Source organism: Prionailurus bengalensis, chromosome C1, assembly GCF_016509475.1.
Source record: "Prionailurus bengalensis isolate Pbe53 chromosome C1, Fcat_Pben_1.1_paternal_pri, whole genome shotgun sequence".
Classification (NCBI taxonomy): Eukaryota; Metazoa; Chordata; class Mammalia; order Carnivora; family Felidae; genus Prionailurus; species Prionailurus bengalensis.
This window is the reverse complement of record NC_057345.1, coordinates 57,728,892-57,751,386: the sequence shown is the minus strand read 5'-3', so window position 1 is coordinate 57,751,386 and position 22,495 is coordinate 57,728,892. Positions and strand designations below refer to the sequence as shown.

General features: G+C 34.7%; 1 protein-coding gene and 1 pseudogene across 3 annotated transcripts in view; one reads left to right on the top strand and one right to left on the bottom strand.

The window, feature by feature from the left end:
* Positions 1–22,495, bottom strand: part of LRRC7 (leucine rich repeat containing 7) — a 553,650-nt gene that overhangs the window by 503,345 nt on the left and 27,810 nt on the right. The gene's annotated exons all lie outside the window — the stretch shown is intronic.
* Positions 4,624–5,280, top strand: LOC122481978 (annotated as a pseudogene).

The following is a 22,495-nucleotide window of genomic DNA, read 5'->3' as shown; positions in this document are numbered from 1 at the left end:
GCTGAAATACAATTATTTACTTTTAATGAAATAGATTCATCAACATTAGAGCATAATAGGAATTACTCAAAGACATCATTAAAATGTGGGTGACTTAAAAAAGCAAATTAAAAATCAGAAAGGAAATATGGTCAATCCTCAATATTTGGAGATTCTGAATTTATCAAGTTGCCTTTTCACAAAATTTTTAAAATTTTTTTAAGTTTAAAAATTTTTTTGTAACATGAATTTTTTTTGTAACATAAAAATTGCCATATTTTTTGGCCATTTGTGGTCAGGTGGATACATGGTGGCAAAAAAATGGAATAGCTCAATATAGACACTTCCAGCCGAGGTGGAATGCTTTGCCTTCTTGCTCCACCACTCATATTTTAAACAAGTGTCCTTTTTGTGGTCTTTAGGGTCATATTTTGGCATTTTTGTATTTTTTGTTGGAAATTTTTCTCTTTAAAATGTTCCCCAAGCATAACTGTTGAAATGCTGTCAGTGTTCCTAAGCATGAGAAGGCTGTCATGCATCTTATAGAGAAAATACATTAGATAAGTTCTGTTCAAACATGTGTTAGAGTACTCTGGCCATGAATTCAATGTTAATGAATCAATAATATATATTCAATTAGGTGCCTTTAAAGAGAACACACATAAAACAAAGTTATATACAGATTGGTTAATAAAAACTTGACCAGAGTCTCACAGGAACCTAAATTTGTATTTCTACTAGGAGCAATGATTTAATATTCACTTATTCTATGTTTGCAGCAACTTATTAACAATGTAACTACTATGAAATAAAAAAAAACTCTCCTGTCATATTTTATCTGATATAATTTAACAATTACTACGTGGAGCACATGGGTGGCTCAGTTTGTAAAGCATCTGACTTCTGCTCAGGTCATGACCTCATGGTTTGTGGGTTTGAGCCCTGCGTCTGGCTCTGTGCTGACAGCTCAGAGCCTGGAGCCTGCTTTGGATTCTGTGTCCTCCTTTCTGTCTGCTCTTCCCCCCACACGTGCTCTGTCTCTCTTTCTCTCAAAAATAAACATTAAAAAGTTTTTAAAAATTGCTATACATCTAAAGGAAGGTAAATAAGGTGAAAGGCAAATGACAATCTAGGAAAATATTCACAGTACTTAAGGCAGCAAAGGTTTAGTATCAATAATATATTTAAAAAAATAGAAAAGGATGTGAAAATAAAACATATTAAGAGCTAAATGACTTAAATTTCACTTTTGCTAAAATTGAAAATACAATCATTGGTCACAAATTTCAAGACTATTAATGAAAAACTTGAAGTAAAACATTAAAAAGCTATTGACATAAGTGTTTTCAGATTAAAAGCACCAAGTTATTCATTAACTTGTTGGAGAAAATTAGCAAATATATATGTACATTTTCCATAAATTTATACTCATTTTATATATTTTCATCATGAGTTGATTTCTTATCTAAGTATATTAAATAAGAGTAAAGATCTTTCCTATAGTCAGATTTAGTAAACATTCAAGAACTATTGCCATATGAATCTGAAAATGTTTGCCATAGAAAACTGTATTTAAAAGTAATATTCTGTGTATGGTGCACCTGGGTGGCTCAGTTGGTTAAACTTCTGACTTTGGCTCAGGTCATGATCTCGCAGTTTGTGAGTTCCAGCTCCACATCAGGCTCCATTCTGACAGCTCGGAGCCTGGAGCCTGCTTTGGATTCTGTGTCTCCCTCTCTGTGTGCTCTTTCTGTGTGTCCTCTCTGTGTGCCCCTCCCCACTCACTCGCACGCGCACTCTCTCTCTCTCAAAAGTGAATGACCATTAAAAAAAATAAATAAAATGTTGAAAAAATGTTCTGTGTAGAAAATTGTGTTTTCCTTAAATTTATGAAATACTTTTGTCTTGAAGACTGAACAAATTCACCAGTGTTATAATCATTTACCTACGATGTGTTATAAATTAAGGCAGTATATAACAAAGGTTTCTATTACATTAGAAACACTTTTAAAGCACTCTTAAAAATGTTTTATATAAAAAAAAATTTAAACATGTCTCTAGCCAGGTTACATTATAATACAACAAACGACTTGCTCATTTTTCCACAATGGCAAATAGTGCAATGAACAAAAGACCAAGAAACAATCTATTAAGACAGTTCAAAACACCAATCAATAAGTATGTGAAAAAAAAAAAAAACACCTCGCTATCACTAGTAATCATAGAAATGAAAAACAATGAGTTACTAATTTTAGGCTATCAGATTGGGAAAAAATGAATAAGGAAGAAAGGGAAGGGAAAGGAAGTTAAGAAGGAACATCGACCAAAGGATATGTCTCTGAACCCAGTGAACAATCTTGTCATCGCTAAAAATGCAGCAACCTGAAATTGTATACTTCCTAATATAGTACACAGTACCACTGATAAAGTATTCTTGCAAAAAAAAAAAAAAAAACCTGAATCTCCTTAGCTTTTAAATGTTCATTTTTGAGAAAGTTCACATATGCATGTGAGCTGGGAAGGGAAGAGAGAGGGGGATAGAAGATCCAAAGCAGGCTCCATGCTGCGAGCAGAGCAGAGCAGAGAGCAGAAAGCCCGATGCAGGGCTCCAACCCAGGAACCAGTCCCTGGGATAGTGACCTGAGCCAAAGTCCGGCACTTTACTGACTTAAGCCATCCAGATGCTTCTCCTCAAGCTTTTAGATCTAACCACCAGTTCATAGGAGGAGATAGGTGGGAAAACAAAAAATAAAAGATGGGAAAATGAACAGGCTAAACAATATCACAATAGATTAGTCAAATCTATAGCATAGAAATTTGCTGAAGAAAAATGATGCTATTTCTTCAACACATAAATTGCAAGAAAGAAACAGAAAATCATTATAAACTTGAATTCCTTTTTTTTTTTAAAGTTTAGTTCTTATCTGCTGGAGATATACTCTGACGCACTTATGGGTAAAGTGATACATTACCTGAATTTTCTTTATAAATTATAGTAAATAAACATCAGTATAAAGGAAACAAAAGTCATAAAAGTGATCACTGTTGAAGCTAGCTGATGGGATATTTTGGGGTTCATTTTAATATTCTTTTTACTTTTTCTCTATATATGAACAAATTGTGGGAAATAATTGTGAAAGGTAGTTTGTAAAATGTCAGTTGTACAAATTCTTTCATTTTTAGGCATTTTTATAAATAAAACAGTGGACAAGATGTCCAGTGTTTACTGCAGCAATGTATACAAAAAATGTAACAATCTAACTATCCAAAAATGGAGTGTTGGTTAAATAAAATACACATACCCACACATACCACTCATTAGAAACCATAACATAAGAACAATTATTCACATTGGCTTGAAACAGGGCTTCGAAGTTGACAGGTTCAAATCATGTCTATGCCACGTACTATCTAAGCCCCATTGTATAAGTCACTTAACATAGCTAAGCCTCAATTTATTTATCCATAATAATAGTACTCATATTAGTGAGATATTTTTAAGATTAAGTGTTATTAGTGTTTATTTCTGGGTTATGGGATACGTGTTGATTTTTTCCTTTCTTCCTTATAGTTTTAGGGTTTTTTTTCTATTATATATATATATATATATATATATATATATAATACCTATATATTACATATATATGTAAAAATTGATAGGCTCATAAATTTATCCAATATTTTGATTTCATACAGTAAATTTTTTTCTTTAGCTAAGATTAGAATAATGTAAAGATTAACATATTGAATAATTTTCTATTATTGTTCTATGTAACTAATCATCTTTATGAATATGTATAAGTGGTTTAGATTTGAATAATTAGAGGGTAAAATAAAGTGCTATATGACTGAAATAGAGAATAGAAGCAGTATTCTAACAATTGTAACAAAGCAAGGTCAAACTGTGAAATCCACAGTCTCCTACCATTCTTCTTTGTCTGCTTTTATAGACTGGTTATTTCTCATCACAACTAGAAAGCCTAATGTTTTCATGCTGCCTCTGCTAATCATCAAATATCCCATTCATCTGGAAATTTTTTCTATGGAGAAATACCAATTTCATAAATATCATGTTGTTTTAAACTATATGAACATGTATTCTGATAAATTCTACTTTTTCTAGTATGTAAAGTTAAAGACATACATGGTGACTCAGAGAAAATAGCAGTTCTTACCTTAAAGCTATTTAAGCAAAACACGTGGTAGAATATATCACCTCTGAGGACAGGGTTCTTATAAGTCTTGTTCACTTCTGTACTCCATCACCCAGCAAAATGTCTAGTATATTAAAAACATCTAACAAGTATTTACTGAATTTGTTGAAGAAGCTGAAAAGAAACTAAGTTAGGAACTGTATATGGCAAGGTAACTGGTCATGATATTTTTTATTAAGTTATTTTAAGATGTGGTGGGACAGTGGCACAGAGGGACTCTCCCTGAGTGACTGGCAGTGCCTTCATGTCACAAGACCACATCCAGTGAGCCAATGGGCGAGTGCAGCAGAGAATTCCAAAGGTGGCCACAATAGCTGCATGAGACAGAAGATGGTGTCACAGTCTTTGAGGGTAAGGGGCATGCCAGCAGCCTCAAAGAACCTTGGGACGTGAGGAGGACGGCTGTGGCAGAGGTGGTGGCTAAAAAAAGATGGCCTAAGAGAGGTGCTTCAAAAAGTCTTTTCAGGTTAGTCTTGAAGATGTAAAGAGAGAAAAAAGGAATAATAACTTAACAGAGAGTGAGAAACTCAAAATCATCTGTAGCTATGCTATATCAAATAATCACCATTTCTATATTGTTTAAAGATTATCTGAACTACAATAGAATGTAAGTTTTAGATTTGGAAAATGAAAGATCCGAAGTGAGAGAAGCCCAAGATATCACCTTACAGCTGAGAAAAAATGCTACTACCTTGAATGTCAGCTATTTGCTTGGAAAGAAAAACATATTTTGGAACAAAGAAAACCTGCTCAGGACCAATGAGTATGTCCCTTTGGAATGGATTCCAATAGTAATGATGACTCCAAAGACTTAAGGTGTTTATATCAAGTTCCTCCTCAGGAAGCTGACTTTCCAGAACAAGGAAAATCATTACAAATAGAAGAGCCAATACCTGCTATTGCTCAAAATAGACAATTTGATTTTGAATATACCAGTTCAGGTGAACGTAATCTACTAACAATATCTTTTACAGAATTCTATCTATCCATCCATGGCACCTGGAAGAAAAGTTTTAATTATCTTAGTAACTTTGATAGCTTTGATGACTTTGAAATGAGTTACTTCCAGGGAAATCTTTTGAATTGAAAAGAATAACAGTTGCAGATCCTCTAGTAAACGTACACACTAGCTGAAAATGTAGAACAAAACTCTGTCAATGTAACGACAAAATTATTACCAAGGCTGATTCACCTAGAAAGGATCATCAACACAAAAGAAGTTATCTTCAAAGCTAAATTTGAACAAATTAAAACTAAACTTAGAAATTCACAAGGAAGAAAAATAGAAAAGAAAAGCTAACAGAAGTAGAAAATCAATGTGTACATCAAAGTATAGAGGGAGCCTGGATGAAAATTTTAAATAAAGAACTATTTCCAAGAAATATTTTGATGGCACTATCAGTTCCAGTAATGCTTACAATTTTAATTTGATTTTATGTTACTCCTTTCTGACAAAACAAAATAAGAAATGATTCTAAAGACAAGAAAGAAGCAATGAGCCTGAAATGAGCACTAATGAATTAAGTCTAAGAGATTATTATAATTACTTCTATTTGCCTTCCAAAATGCTTGTGAATACTTCAAAATATTGCCAGTAAATCATATGGAGCCTGATCACCAGGACTCCATCTAAAGAGACTAAAACATACCAGTGAAAAATAAACTAAGGATTCCAAACCAACACAAACTGTTATCTGTATGCCATCTGAAACTCTTCAATCACCTCATCTTATTCTGAAAGATATCATCAATGTTTATTTGTCTCCTTTAGTAAAAATCAGAAAATTAGATCTTTTTTCCAAAAAAAAGATCAAAGAATAAAGAAAGCCCTTGACCTTGCCTAAATGTAGGTACACATTCAGCATGAGCTACAAGACTCTAACTCGCTTTGAAATTTAAAAAAGGGAATTTATTTAGGTGTGTGTACACAAAAACCTACAACTCTAAAAAATATAAATCAAATACAATGGCACTTGAATTAGATGATTGTTGTTGAAATATGTCCTGTACCTCTTCCCTTTCTTTGCTCAAACAGAGAATCTGTAAGGTGGTACATCACTGGGTCAAACTGCCATGGGTCAAACTGTCATGGACTCTATAGATTATGAACACTTCTTCAAAACTATACTGAAAATATGTTTTATCTTATGCCTTTAATAAAGTTAAGCTTAATTTTTAAATATACATAGCTGGACTTAAGTACTATTATAGGATTATAGCAGATTTCTTATACTGCCTGTAACCCTAATTATATTCAAAATATATATTATACTTCATCGGAAATCAATAAGATGTTTTCTTTATTTTTTTAATTTACTTTTTTATTTGAACATAGTTGACACACAATGTAACATTAGTTTCAGGTATATAACATAGTGATTCTACAAGTTTTTGCATTATCCTACATTTACCACAAACGTACCTACCATCTATTACCAAATAATTTTAGCACAATATCATTGACTACATTCTTTATGCTTTGCCTTTTATTTCTATGATTTATTCATTCCATAACTAGAAGCCCGTAACTCCATCTCCCCTTCACCCATTTTGCTAATCATCAGTTTGTTCCATGTTATCTACAGATATTTTAATTATTATGTTTGGCATCTTCATTTTTTCCTTAAGCAAGAGATGAAAGTGCATCATTTTTGAAGACAAGCAGAGGGGCTTTTGAAATTCCTTAAAATAATATTTCAGTAAAGTAACTACTGGACATTCAGAGCATGCCTTAAGTTGCATGTAAATCCCTATACCACTATTGTACTTAATTTCTCAAATAAAATGTTTTTGAGATCATGATTAGAGAACTGATGATTTCTTAGGCTCAGGAACTAAGTAAGTGACTATCTCTGAATTAGTTCTAAAAATATGGTGCTTAAAGTGATGCTTCAGCAAAATCACAATACTAGTGTTGCAGATTTTCAGGATAACTCTTATTGAGTCAAAAATTTAAAACATTAAATGCATGAATGTCAAGGACAGTTTCTACTTGCTTTATATAAATTTTTTCATCAACCAATGAGAGGGAATTAGTTCAGTTCAGAAAGTTTGAGACCTATGTTCACACATATGTGTGTGTGTGTGTATATATATATATATATATATCTTTAGTTTTAAAGCAAGTGTAGTTTGTGCCTTTCAAAATAATATTTATAAGATAAAAACATAATTCTCAGTTTGATCTAAAATTTAATGTTTAGATTATTTTACTCTAAATCTTTGCCTAACATTAGGATCATTCTCTATACCTGGCACACTTATTTTTCCAGCCATAATTCTCAATGAGCCCTATATTCTAGTCAAAATAGATTTTAATTCTTCTTTAAATTTTTTTTAATGTGTGTTTATTTTTGAGAGAGAGAGAGAAAGAGAGAGAGAGAGAGAGAGACAGAATCCAAAGCAGGCTCCAGGCTCTAAGCTGTCAGCACAGAGCCCAACATGGGGCTCAAACCCACGAACCATGATATCATGACCTGAGCCAAAGCTGGGCGCTTTGGCTTAACCGACTGAGCCACCCAGGCACCCCATAGATTTTCATTTCAGATAAACAAATAAGTAAAAAAACCAATAAAAATTCATGCCCCCCTACATGCTTTTTTTTTGTTGTTGTTGTTATTTACATCCAAATTAGTTAACATATAGTGCAACAATGATTTCAGGAGTAGATTCCTTAGTGCCCCTTACCCATTTAGTCCATCCCCCCTCCCACACCCCCTGCAGGAACTCTCTGTTTGTTCTCCATATTTATGAGTCTCTTCTGTTTTGTCCCCCTCCCTGTTTTTATATTATTTTTGTTTCCCTTCCCTTATGTTCCTCTGTTTTGTCTCTTAAAGTCCTCATATGAGTGAAGTCATATGATATTTGTCTTTCTCTGACTGACTAATTTCACTTAGCATAATACCCTCCAGTTCCATCCACGTAGTTGCAAATGGCAAGATGTCATTCTTTTAAATTACCGAGTAATATTCCATTGTATGTATATACCACAACTTCTTCATCCATTTATCCATCGATGGACATTTGGGCTTTTTCCATACTTTGGCTATTGTTGATGGTGCTGCTATAAACATGGGGGTGCATGTGTCCCTTCAAAACAGCACACCTATATCCCTTGGATAAATACCTAGTAGTGCAATTGCTGGGTCATAGGGTAGTTCCATTTTTAATTTTTTGAGGAACCGCCATACTGTTTTCCAGAGTGGCTGTACCAGCTTGCATTGCCACCAACAATGCAAAAGAGATCCTCTTTCTCCACATCCTCGCCAACATCTGTTGTTGCCTGAGTTGTCAATGTTAGCCATTCTGACAGGTGTGAAGTGGTATCTCACTGTAGTTTTTATTTGTATTTCCCTGATGATGAGTGAAGTTGAGCATTTTTTCATGTGTCAGTTTGCCATCTGGATGTCTTCTTTGCAGAAGTGTCTGTTCATGTCTTTTGCTCATTTCTTCACTGGATTATTTGTTTTTTGGGTGTTGAGTTTGATAAGTTCTTTATAGATTTTGGATACTAACTCTTTATCTGATATGTCGTTTGCAAATATCTTCTCACATTCTGTCAGTTGCTTTTAGTTTTGCTGATTGTTTCCTTCACTGTGCAGAAGTTTTTTATTTTGATGAGGGCCCAGTAGTTGATTTTTGCTTTTGTTTCCCTTGCATCCGGAGACGTGTTGAGAAAGAAGTTGCTGGGGCCAAGATCAAAGAGGTTTTTGCCTGCTTTCTACTCGAGGATTTTGATGGCTTCCTGTCTTAGACTTAGGTCTTTCATCCATTTTGAGTTTATTTTTGTGTTTGGTGTAAGAAAGTGGTCCAGATTCATTCTTCTGCATGTTGCTGTCCAGTTTTCTCAGCACCACTTGCTGAAGAGACTGTCTTTATTACATTGGATATTCTTTCCTGATTTGTCAAAGATTAGTTGGCCATACGTTTGCGGGTCCATTTCTGGGTTCTCTATTCTGTTCCATTGATCTGAGTGTCTGTTCTTGTGCCAGTACCATACTGTCTTGATGATTACAGCTTTGTAGTATAGCTTGAAGTCCAGGATTGTGATGCCTCCTGCTTTGGTTTTCTTTTTCAAGATTGCTTTGGGTATTCGGGGTCTTTTCTGGCTCCATACACATTTTAGGATTATTTGTTCTAGCTCTGTGAAGAATGCTGGTGTTATTTTGATAGGGATTGCATTGGGTAGTATGTAGATTGCTTTGGGTAGTATTGACATTTTACCAATATTTGTTTTTCCTATCCAGGAGCATGGAATCCTTTTCCATTGTTTTTGTGTCTTCTTCAATTTCTTTCATAAGCTTTCTATAGTTTTCAGTGTATGGATTTTTCACCTCTTTGGTTAGACTTATTCCTAGGTATTTTATGGTTTTTGGTGCAACTGTAAATGGGATCAATTCCTTGACTTGTCTTTCTGTTGCTTCTATGTGTGTTTTTCATACCATATCTTTATCTCATCTTAAACTACTGAAATATTTTCCATCTTTCAGGACTTACATCAAATATTCTCTTTTCCAGGGATTATCCTGGAGTACCTGAGCCAGTAGTTTCATCTATCTAATCAGAACTATAGTCACATAACACTTATCTATATACCTCAATTGACACTAACAGTATACAAATTGCATGTCCCTAATAGACCTAAATACTTCTAAAGAAGACATTTTGTCTGATTAATTTTGGCATCCTCTATGGCATGTATCAAGTACCTTGCACAAAACAAGTTGTCAGTAGTTTTGTTGAATGCATTCTATATATTTAATAAAACAGTCCAGTTCTATCAGGACAATCACCCTCACTGAGCTGAGAACACACCTGCTTACCTAGCCAATCACTCAGATGTCCAGTGGGGTGCCATATGTCAAAACCAGATTGCTCTCACAGATTTCCTGAATGACTTATTTGTAATATTTTATTATTAAAATATTTGCTATCACATAAATGAGGTGTCTTTTCTACCTTCTTGTGTAATAGCAAGAGTAGTAAATAGTTTAACTTTCTTTTACAGAGTACACACTTACTGATTTGTATTATCACTCAAATCCTAAACGGCAGGAAGTTTCTTAGAGCTACCCTAATGCTGCCTGTGATAAAAATGTCAGCAGATTTAAAACTACTTATAAAGTAATTATAGCAAAACACATGAAACAATAAAAAGTTATGCCAAAGACATCATAGTACTTCAAAACCTAATCTATCATGCATATAATTCTGTTCTCTAGTAGAAGTAATCCAACAAACCAAATCACTAAATCAAGTTAAGGTATTATTGACTCAATATTTTTCTAGTTCCACATAACATCTTAATCTTAACAGAAGACTTCTGTAACTCATCTGCTTCTCACTAATCAAGAGGATTATTTGGGGATTTTACAAGTTTTAAATTATTTGAAAAGGTCAATACAAAACTGATTATTTCTTATTGACAATTAAAATTAAAAATCATACTGTTATGAAAATCAAAAAAAAATTGCAGTATTTAGCTCTGTGGGCTAGGTTCAAATCTGGAATGACTTGGCCAAGTAAAATAACATCAGAAACTTTATAATTTTTTAGCAGTTTGAGGTTTTAGATCTTGAATTTGAAAAAAGCATATCTACCTACATAAAGTCTTAAAAATAACAACAGAGAGGTTATAATTTTCCTTCCAAAATGTCCCAGATATAAAATTTGATTCTCCAGGTCCAAAGAAAAGGAAAAAAGATCTTAAAATATTCAAGAGCTTGATAACAAAAAACAGCAATAACGACAATAACAACAAAAACCCCAAAACCCCAAAAAACAAAAACCCTAACAATTCATAAGGTTGATATAAATTGAATTACTTTACACTGTTAATATGTTTGAATATAGTCCATTTATTTTTAACCAAATTTTTGGGAATGAAACCAAACTACTAAGGATGCAGAAAGAGAAAGGCATAAGCAAAGCAACTACAAAGGAGAGTAGTTACTGTGCCTCCTACCTTGTCATCTACATTCTGGTATTCTAAAGAATATATAGTAAATTTAAATTTAAAAATGAGTCAGAAATTTGAATATTATTAATGAGATATAGCATAAAAATAAAATAATTTTAGCCCTCTGATATCAAATATCTAGGCCCTAGAATCTAAAAAGCAATAAGTGAAACAAAAATTTCTACTTATTTTTTCCTTAAAAACTTCTGTTTCCATGAGTCCTTGGATTAAGATATTAGTCAAACAGAAATTATAATGTGTAGAGAATATCTGGTAAAGTGGTGTTTCAGTAATGATCCATAACATGACTTACACTAAATGTAGTAGTTACATTTTTATGAAATGAAAAGTTATAAAATATAATTACTATTACATCTCAAGTTATTTTCAACATACTTAAGTTCTTTTCCTAACAATCAAGGGAGCTCTTCCATTTATCACATCCATCATCAGCATTACCAAATTTCACCAGGCTCAGATAATGAACAAAATTTATTGATGTTATTCTGAGTCATCTGAATTCTACTATTTAAGCTATGTACCTATATTAGACTGAATACTGGCTTCAAAAAGATAGGTCCAAGTCGTAAACTTTGATACCCATGAATGTGATCCTATGTGAAAACAGGGTCTTTGGATTTCAAGATGATGCAAATTTAGGGTAGGCTTTGCAGCCAACCATGAGTGTCCATAGAACAGAAACAGAAAAAGAGAAAAGAGACACAAGGGAAAAGCCAGGTAAAGATGGAGTTAGATGCTGGGGTAATACATGTATAAATCAGAGAGCTAAAGATTGCTGGAGTCTCAGCCACCAGAATGTACAAAAGAGGCATGGAATAGACTGATTTTTCCTCAGAGCCACCAGAAGGAACCACTCCTGCTAACACTTGGATTTCAGACTTCATAGTCTCCAACAATAAGAGAATAAATTTATGTTATTTTAAGTCACCCACTTTGTGGTAATTTGTTAAGGTAGTGCCAGGAAACTAATATAACATATAGAACAAGGGTAAAAAAATGATAATGAAAGCAATAATTTTTAAGAAAATTTTATTTATTTTACCAAAATTCTTATTTAAAATTTTCCATTATAAGACTTCATAAAATTCAGATATATAATGAAATATGTACCATGTCATCTAGGCATATAACACTTGAGGAATCATTGGTTTATTTCAAAGTACGTTTTTTCTCTTACAGCTTATTTTGTGTACAATATTATAAGTACTAAGCATTATGGTCAATGCCGCACTGCTGATTAGGAATATTGCTTATAGGGGCACCTGGGTGGCGCAGTCGGTTAAGCGTCCGACTTCAGCCAGGTCACAATCTTGGGGTCCGGGAGTTCGAGCCCCGCGTCGGGCTCTGGGCTGATGGCTCAGAGCCTGGAGCCTGTTTCTGATTCTGTGTCTCCCTCTCTCTCTGCCCCTCCCCCGTTCATGCTCTGTCTCTCTCTGTCCCACAAATAAATAAACGTTGAAAAAAAAAAGGAATATTGCTTATGTTATTTATTTTATTTATTATTCATTCACTTATTTTATAGCAAGATTTTAAATTTTTTTAATTTTTAAACAAATGTCTATTTATTTATTTTGAGAGAGAGAGAGAGAGAGAGAGAGAGAATCCCAAACAGGCTACACACTGTCAGCCGAGAGGGCCCCATGTAGGGCTTGATCTCAAGAAACTGAGACAATGACCTGAGCCAATATCACAAGTTGGACACTTAACTCACTGATGCACCCAGGGACCCCTAAGCAGGATTGTTTTTTAATTTTTTTTAAGTTTATTTATTTATTTTTAGAGAGATAGAGACAGCAAGAGAGAGAGCCCGACGTGGGCCTCGTACTCATGACACCGTGAGATCATGACCTGAGTCAAAACCAAGAGTAGGAGGCTTAGCCAGCTGAACTACCTAGGCACCTCTAAGTAGGATTTTTTTTTTAAGATTTAATTTCTTTAAATAATCTCTATACCCAACGTGGGGCTCGAATACACAACTTCCAGATCAAGAGTTGCATGCTCTAAAGACTAAGCCAGCTAAGTGCCCCTACTTATGCAATCTAGTAATATCAAGTAATTATAAAAATGTAAAAAAAAAAATAATAGTGTATGTATTAAAATGAATCCATTTGCTTATGACAGAAAAATGCTGTCAAAATTATAATTGAACAGGGAGACAGAGATCTGGGTTTTGTTTCTTTGGCATTTTAAGGTCATATGATCATGAAATTAACTAAATCTCTCTTTATCTGTAAAGTAAAACTGACAAAACTTGCCTATATAACTCCTTGAGATTCTCTCTGAAATAAACTGAAATGTATATGAACATATTTTATACATTATTGGGGTTGCATACTTCAGTTTTCTTATTTAAGTAATGTTTATCATAAAACTGCAAAGAAAAACTATATATGTGTGAACCAATCAAAGTAACTTTATAAAACCAAATCCAGCTGTTGAAACTGTGGCTTCTTCTAAAGGTGCAAAAGCAATACTTTAACTACCAAATTTTAACATGAAAATCATTTGAGCCTCAAGACAAGTATACTCATGTCATTATTGTTAAATGAAAAAAGACAATACAAAAGAAGTGGATAGCATAACCTAATATTTATTTATTTACTTATTTATTTATTTATTTATTTATTTATTTAAGAGAGCATGAGTGGTGAAGAGGGGCAGAAGAAGAGAGAGAGAATCTTAAGCAGGCTCCAGACTCAGTGGACCTGGAGTGTGGAGCCAGACGCAGGGCTCCATCCCACAACCCTGGGATCATGACCTGAGCAGAAAGCAAAAGTCAGATGCTCAACTGACTAAACCACCCTGGTGTTCCTTCCCCAGTATCTTTATTTTCTCACGTGGAGCTGGGAAAAGTTTTGTGTACTGATACTTGTTTTAAGATATTATTCATGACCAATTTGAAGATTACATTGTTGTATGTTTTGTATGATAAAAATGACTACATTGGCATATATATAGTGGTGTTGAACAATGGATAGTGAATGCTAGAAATCAGGTTTCTTATTGTTGCAGTAGGGGATCTCAGAGAAACAAGAGGTGGAGGATAGAATGATCCATGTGGTAATGGGCTAGAAACCGTAAGAATTCATGTTTAAATTAATATAGATACATGGTTACACATAGAAATATTTCTGGATATGTATATATACACATATTAGTATGCACACATACATTTCCTTGCTCTGTCAGCTGAGAAGGCCTAGAAGCAGTAATACCCTAGTAGCAATACCACAGCTAGTGCTCTCATTTTCTTTTCTGCTACATTCTTTACAAAATGTACCAGAGCTTCTTGAGAAATGTTTCTAGGACTGGGACAGAAAATATACAAGATGACCGTGGAAGCATCTTGTAGGGACACAAAGTAAAGAAGTGATAAAAAGTATGTCAAAGGATGGAGTACCTGGGTGGTTCAGTCGGTGTTGGGATTTGACTTCAGCTCAGTTCATGATCTCTCAGTTTGTGGGTTCTAGTCCTGCGTCAGGCTCTGTGCTGACAGCTCAGAGCCTGGAGCCTGCTTTGGATTGTGTCTCCCTCTCTCTCTGCCCCTCCCTCGCTCACATTCTGTCTCTCTCCCTCTCAAAAATAAATAAACATTAAACAAATTTTAGAGGCGCCTGGGTGGCTCAGGCAGTTAAGTGTCCAACTTTGGCTCAGGTCATGATCTCACAGTTTGTGGGTTCAAGACTTCTGTGCTGCCAGGTTGGAGCCTGGAGCCTGCTTCAGATTCTATGTCTCCCTCTCTCTCTCTGCCCCTACTCCACTTGCCCTCTGTCTCTCTCAAAAATAAACATTTAAAAAATTTTTTTAAATTTTTTTTAATGTTTATTTATTTTTGAGACAGAGAGAGACAGAGCATGAGCGGGGGAGGGTCAGAGAGAGGGGGAGACACAGAATCTGAAGCAGGCTCCAGGCTCTGAGCTGTCAGCACAGAGCCTGACGCGGGGCTCGAACTCACGGACCGTGAGATCATGAACTGAGCCGAAGTCGGACGCTTAACCGACTGAGCCACCCAGGCGCCCCTAAAAAAATTTTTAATTAAAAAAAAAGTATGTCAAAGGAACATAGGAGTCCAATAAAAGAGTACCTAATGGTTAAAGCTGAAGCAATTTGAACAATAAAATAAAGTTGGATTATAACTTCAAGTATAAAACAAAGATCCATGAGTCCATACTGGTACTTTATCTCTGTGTTCTTCCTCCCCAAATCCTATAGCCCTAGCCTAATCATAATAAAAAACATAACACAAGTCTCAGTGGAGGGACTTCTAGAAAATACCTGACCAGCATATCTCAGAATTGTCAAGATCATCAAAAATAAGGAAAATGTGAAAAAGTGTCACAGCCAAAAGAATCTTGGGAGATATGATGGCTGAATACAATGTGGTATTCAGGATGATATTCTGGAACAGAAAAAGACATTAGGTAAAAACTATGAAAATAGGAATTAAGTATGGTATTTAATTAAAAATAATTATAAGTCAATATCAATATTGACTTATTAATGGTGACAAATGTACCATACTAATGTAACATAATAAAGGGGAAAGTGGGCATGGCGGTATATGGGAGCCCTCTGTAATGTAATACACTTACTTTCAAGACAGTAAAAAAAAAAAAAAGATTATATTAATGGAAGAAGTGGGCTTAATAAGTCCCCCATTCCAATGACCTCAGCTTATGTAGGAAACTGAAATACACATTGGCTCATGCTCACAAAAGTTATTAAATGAAATAAACTGAGAGTTATACTTAGTTCAATGTATTGTCCACTATACTACAATATCAATCTATTTCTGAAGACAAATATAAAACTCACGGCTTTAGTTTTCTGTTACTTGCTGATCCCATTTCAATTGACCCTGGACATAATTCAATAATACTTTATCTATGTGGCATCATTTCAACGGAGTTCACAGTGATTTGTTACCGGTAGATTTAATTGGAAAATACTGAGTAGCACTTAGAAAATATCATATTGTACATTTTACTTTTTTAGTTAACAGAATATACTAAATATCTTTTCTGAACACCATATATTTGGCTTTTCTCTAATACAGTGATTCCCTGAGTGTAAGTATGTGTGCTTTGCCTGCAATTCTAAACTTGGTTTTTGCAATCACATGGTGGTAATCAGCTATCTCTACCTCCCTGACCATATTTCTAGTTTTCATTTTGTCATATACTTTGCCACCCTTCAACAGCCAGTTCCCTTCCTCACTTCTGTTACTTCTGGGAAGTCTGCTACATTGTATTAAAAAGAACACAAGCAACAGAGTTGGAAGTCTTGGGTCCTGCCACTTGTTCACAACTTTATAATTTGAAACAAATCTGTAACCTTTTTTGAGCTTCTAAGGATTGTATAAGGATACAATGAGACATATGCTAAAGTCTATATATAGTTATTTTATTTGTTTTCTCCTGGAAGTGCAAATAGGTAACTAAGCTTTATAACAAAAATTTTGAAACAAAAAATACTTAGAGTAGAAATTAACAGTATAAATAGTCAATAAACACTTATTGAGGATCAGCCTTTATTTAAAGCTTAGAATTCATAAAATGAGCATAGAGCATAAGATGTCCAGCACTATATTAAAGTGCATAATATCCATTATTATATTAAATCCTTATGTAGTAGACTTATTACCATTTCCTTTGACAGATAAGGAAATTGAGCCCTCGAGACCTTAAATGTCTTGCCCATATGAGCTTTGGTGCTGAAATGTGGGGGGCATTATTTTTCAACTTGGAGTGATATTTTATTGATTTTTTTTATTAATTCTTGCTACATTTTAATTTTTCTAGGTCTCATAAACAACAGCAAAAGGAAAAAGTAGAGAAAAAAGATGCAAGACTCAGCATCACTCCAAGAAGGTGCTGTTTCTTCTTCATTAAAGTCAATTGTGTCATTTAGAATGGATTTGACTGAAAGTAATAGAAAACTTGGCTTCTTTGGCTCAAACAATAAAGAATACTGTTTTAACTTGACATATAAGGTAAATCTTAGAGTGGCTCTAGACTTAGTCTGAGCAGTGTCTTGGAAGTGTCACCAAAGAACTGGGAGGCTTCTATCTCCCTATTCTGTCAACTCCTAAATTATATTAATTCTAAGACAGGCTAGTTTTTTGGTCAAATATGGGTGCATCAATTTCAGATATAATATCCAAATAAGAAAATATGCAAAAGAATAAAAAGGGCAGTTTATTTGTGTGTGTGCATGTATCTTCTTAAGAGTGAGGAATTTTTTTTTTTCAGACCTCCTTTCATGTCTTGTTGGCCGGAACTGGGTCTAACCAATCCTTGATCAATAGATTGAAATGGTCATAACTGGGCTAGACTACTTATAGTTTACCCTAGAGATGGAAAGAGATACCTCCTCCTGAGACTTGTGTGGGAGGGCAGATACCTGAAAAAAAATGCCCAAATAAAATCATGGTTCTGGCAGCAAGGCAGAAAAAGGTACTGTATGTCACATATATAAGTAGTTATGTCTGCTGCCATACCACAATCAAGTAAATGAAAGAACCAAGGCTTTAAAAAATCCCAGGCTCCAACTACTGCTCCTTTTCATTTGTAGTATGTTGCTTCAATTTATCAGATGTGACTTCCTGATGAATGAAATATTATTTTCTAAGGCTTATGTAATCAAAAAGTCTTATATGGGGCACCTGGAGGGCTCAGTCGGTTGAGCGTCCAACTTCGGCTCAGGTCATGATCTTGCAGTCTGTGAGTTCGAGCCCCACGTCAGCTCAGAGCCTGGAGCCTGTTTCAGATTCTGTGTTTCCCTCTCTCTCTGCCCCTCCCCCACTCATGCCCTGTCTCTCTCTCTCTCTGTCAAAAATAAATAAACATTAAAAAAATAAATAAAAAGTCTTATAGTTTTATTGTACTTAAAAAAAGACAGATAACTTACAACATGGCTAAGGATGCAGACTGGAGTTCATTCCATATTCTGCCTAGTTCCCTGCTATAATTTATATAAATTATTTCATGAGAATAGAAGGTCCTAAGCAATGCAGTAAAGTGTCTCGTGAAAATTTAGCCTGTGCATGTGCTTACAGATTAGAGAAGCACTATAACAAGATAAAAGATGCAGAAAGCTGCCAGTGTGCTTCTCCAGGTGTGCACAAGGATTCTTGGTAAATGTAGCAAAAGTAAAAGGACACATACACCCAAAAGAAATTAGTGTGAACCACATGTGCATTCTATTCCTGTGATCCTAGGCCTATGATTTACCCTCTCTGGTCCTTTGATTCCTCACTTGTAAGACTGAGATCATTTCTACCTCACACTTGAAAAGAGCAATACATCCTGTTTGTCTGTTTCTACTTTCTCTATAGAGACTCTTCCTAGAGCTTGAGGCACATTTGTGGCAATTATTATGTTTCATTTGCCATGCCAGGTCAGGTAAAAAAATAGTGTGTGAGCAAAGTATATGAAATCCATGGTGACTGTGAAATTGTCTGAAATATGCGAATAAGAGAGAGCGTGCACAAGTACTCCTGAATGGGGCCAAAGTTAATAACGTCCAGTACAAATACTAAAGAATGCAAAATTTGTAAACAATGTTGGATCACTGACTTTGATAATGGCATCCTTCACTTAACCATTACATCCAATATCTTTTAGTACATTTTGGCTGAAAACACCTTGGTATTTGTGATAGTAAATTTTATGTATGAACTTGGCTGGGTTACAGTGACCAGGTATTTGTTCAAACATTATTCTGGATGTTTCTGTGAAGGTGTTTTTTAGGATGAGGTAAATTAATATTTAAATTGGTAGACTTTGCATAAATATATCACCATCCATAATGTGGGTGGACCTCATTCAATCAGTTGAAGACCTTAATAGAAAAAAGACTGACCTCCTCCCCAAGTAAGAAGGAATTCTGTTAGAAACTCCCTTTGGACTTAAAACATGGCTAAATAGCTCTACACCCTTCTCTTGAAACACTTCTCTGAGTCTCCAGCCTGCTGGCCTACCCCATAGGATTCTGAACTCACCAAACCTCCACAATATTCACGTGAGTGAATTCCTGAAATCAATCCTCTCTGTCTCTGTCTGTCTGTCTGTCTCTCTCTCTCTACACACACACACACACACACACACACACACAAATACATATACACATACATTATCTATCTATCTATCTATCTATCTATCTATCTATCTATCTCCTGTTGGTTCTTTCTCTAGAGAACTCTAATAGAGTATGTATACTGAGCCTGCCTTAAACATTTCTTGACATAATGGAAAGACACATATAATGAGAACAGAAGACTCGATTTCAATTAGAGTTCTGTTATTTCCCAATTCTTGGTAAGTTTCTTTGATTTCTTTTTAGTTGCTTTACTCCTCTGGGCTTCTATTTTCTCTATTTAGTATATGGTGGTAATCACATCTACCTTACAAGATAGCTATAAATATCAACGCATGTGAAACTCCATTTGGTTTTTGGGAACAGTCCCTCATAGAACATTCCCTAGTGTTGTTTTTCCTGACAAGTACTCCTTTCTTTCTTTCTTTCTTTCTCCCTATTTTCTATGACTATGATTGAAATGAGCTCAATGAGTCACAAAAGTATTCTATTTGCAAAAGTGGTAATTATAAGGAAAGCAATCACATTGCTACATGTTTTTTTTATATATCATTTTATTTAATATGCTAGCAGTCTACATTGAAGTTAAAGGCAAATGAACATCATCTGAAATAGTTAAGTCAGTCTAGCAGATTGCTTCTCACACATTTCTTCTTAGTATCTTTTCTGCACTCACTCACTTTGGGGTTTCAAGTCAATAACCACTTTTCAGTCTACAGTAATTTACTGAACATTTATTATGGATCTGGTATTTTCCTAGGTGCTAGATACACTGTGCTTGATGCTGGGGTTTGAATTAAACCTGGAAGATTTATTACTTAAATTATATCAGTCTCATTTAATGGAAATTTATATTTATACTATATGGTAGAAGGGGACAGACAGGTTAGAAAAGGTAGGAAAAACAGTAAATTTTCCTACCTTCTAAAGGCTCTAAGAACCCAAGCCCTTTAAATGATAATGGATCCTAATAGTTTAGAAAATTAAATACAATCTTTGTGGTCTCTGGACTTTTGTACATGATTTCTTCCCCTTAATCCATGACTGTCTCTCCAGCTTTTTCCCCTTCTCATCCCAAAATGTAAATGTCACTTCCACTCAGATCTACCCTCGTTTTGAGTCTTGGTTACATGAGTATGTTCCTGTCTGATGTCACCATGTAATTTCCCCATCATAAAATTATAATGCTTGTCTTGGTTTTATTCGTCTCTCCCACAAAACTGTTAACATTCTGACAGCAGAGGCCAGGCATTTCTTGACTGATATTTATCTCTAGGGCCAACAGTAATATTTAATAATTATTTGTCAGATAAATAAGTGATTGGATCGGTTACACCACAATCGATAGAGAAATTACACAGCCATTCCCCAAATCTAATGATCTTCATGTCTCTACCTCATTCATTCTTTCATGTATTCATTCAGAAATTCTGTGTTAAGCTTCAAGGCTGTATATCAAAATCAGAATTAAATACTCAACATGTTCTGCTTAAGAAAGCATATCTGGATATGAATTAGTTAATTAACTAGGTCATCAGTTATTGATATTGAAATACTTTTTATTTCCAATATACTCTATAAAGTACTTATTTTTTAGATTCATCACAGTAACATGTCTTATGCCATACCCCCTAACTAGAATATAAGCCATGAGGACAGGGATTTTTGACTATTTTGTTCAGTGCTTTACCCTGAGGTCTTAGAATAGTCCTGGCACATACTAATTACTCAATACATATTTGTTGCATGAATGAAATAAATTAATGCACGTACCATAGAAAGAACTCTGGTTTACAGATTAAAGCCCCAGATTTTGTTAACCCCATCCCAACTTGGCTGGGAATCTCTGATAGTACAAACCACACAGAGTTCTGTGAAGGTTAAGTAAGATAATATTTATGAAAGCAAATTGGGAATTACTGACCAAGTGCCAGGTAGTATCAGTAATACTGAATCAGAAAAACATCCTTTTATAATAATACTGATGAAAGATACCAGTATTTATGGTTTCTATTTCTCAGTTTTATAAGGTAGCGAATGAAAATTTGAATTAATTTTTGAAGCTAATCTGCCTGCTTCGCCAACACACCAAGTGACGCCACCGGCCTGTTCCCAAACCAGCTCAGTGTAAATTATGTGCAGCTCTTACACCAGTCAAAGAGGGGAAGGAAATGCTGCTTACGTTATAACCACATACTTCATAACTGAGTCGAAAGGTACATTTGTGGGTGAACTCCATTTCTGCGCTCAAAATAGGCGTGAGGAGATGCTTAAAAGTAAGCTTTAACTCCAAATGAGAATATGTGTTCCAGGTTTTAGCTAAACCTAGTAACAAATTTCCCACAGATCCAAATGCCTGATATCCTGTTAACTGAGATGGAAGAAGAAAGTTTATTTTTATTCCAAGTAAAGCTGAAAATGTATTTATAAGCACTATTTAGTTATAAAACAGGTTATCTTTCTGAGACACTTCAACAGATACTGCTGTTTCTATCCATTGGTTTATCTCCATAATACAAAGCATCCATTATGTGCCAGCTTGCTTGTGCCTTGGTTAAGCTCTGTGAAGCAGTAAGTATGATTAGATTTCTATGCAGAAATCTAGGCACAGAGACATTCTACCAGACAGTTGTTGCACAGTGGTTAACAATAAGGTCTCTAGAATCAAATGGTCAGAGTTTTTGTTCGGGTTTCTCCATTTAATGTGCTGTGTGGTCTTAAGCAAGTTACTTAACTTCTCTAGGTTTTTAATTTTATATCTAAAAATGATACTGACACTAGCTTTGCTGTGAAGAGCAAAGGGGGCAATCCTAGTACAGTAGTTAGAATAATGCGTGGCACAGACTAAGTGCTCTTATTATGACGAAACACTGGACTCAGAACAGAAAAAAAAAAAGTGTTTGCTTTAAGGTACCTGGCCAGTCCTTCTCTTACAGATGTAGACCCACAGGTACGACCATCCACGTGTGCGTGATTGAGGACACGTTCTTCTTACTTAGAAGAGTCAAGTAAAAGGCAAGTAAAACCTCATGTCGAATCACACCATACAAGCTACTCTATGAGACAGTTTAATATCCTAAGAGTAGGCAATCACTTACTGAATACATTATTAAATATATTTTCAGAATAACAACATGTGCTTTATTATAAAAGCTAATCAGGTTAAAGAAAATTTACTGAAAAGTCAAATAGTATATTGTAGTTCAATATTTTCAAAAGAAGCAAA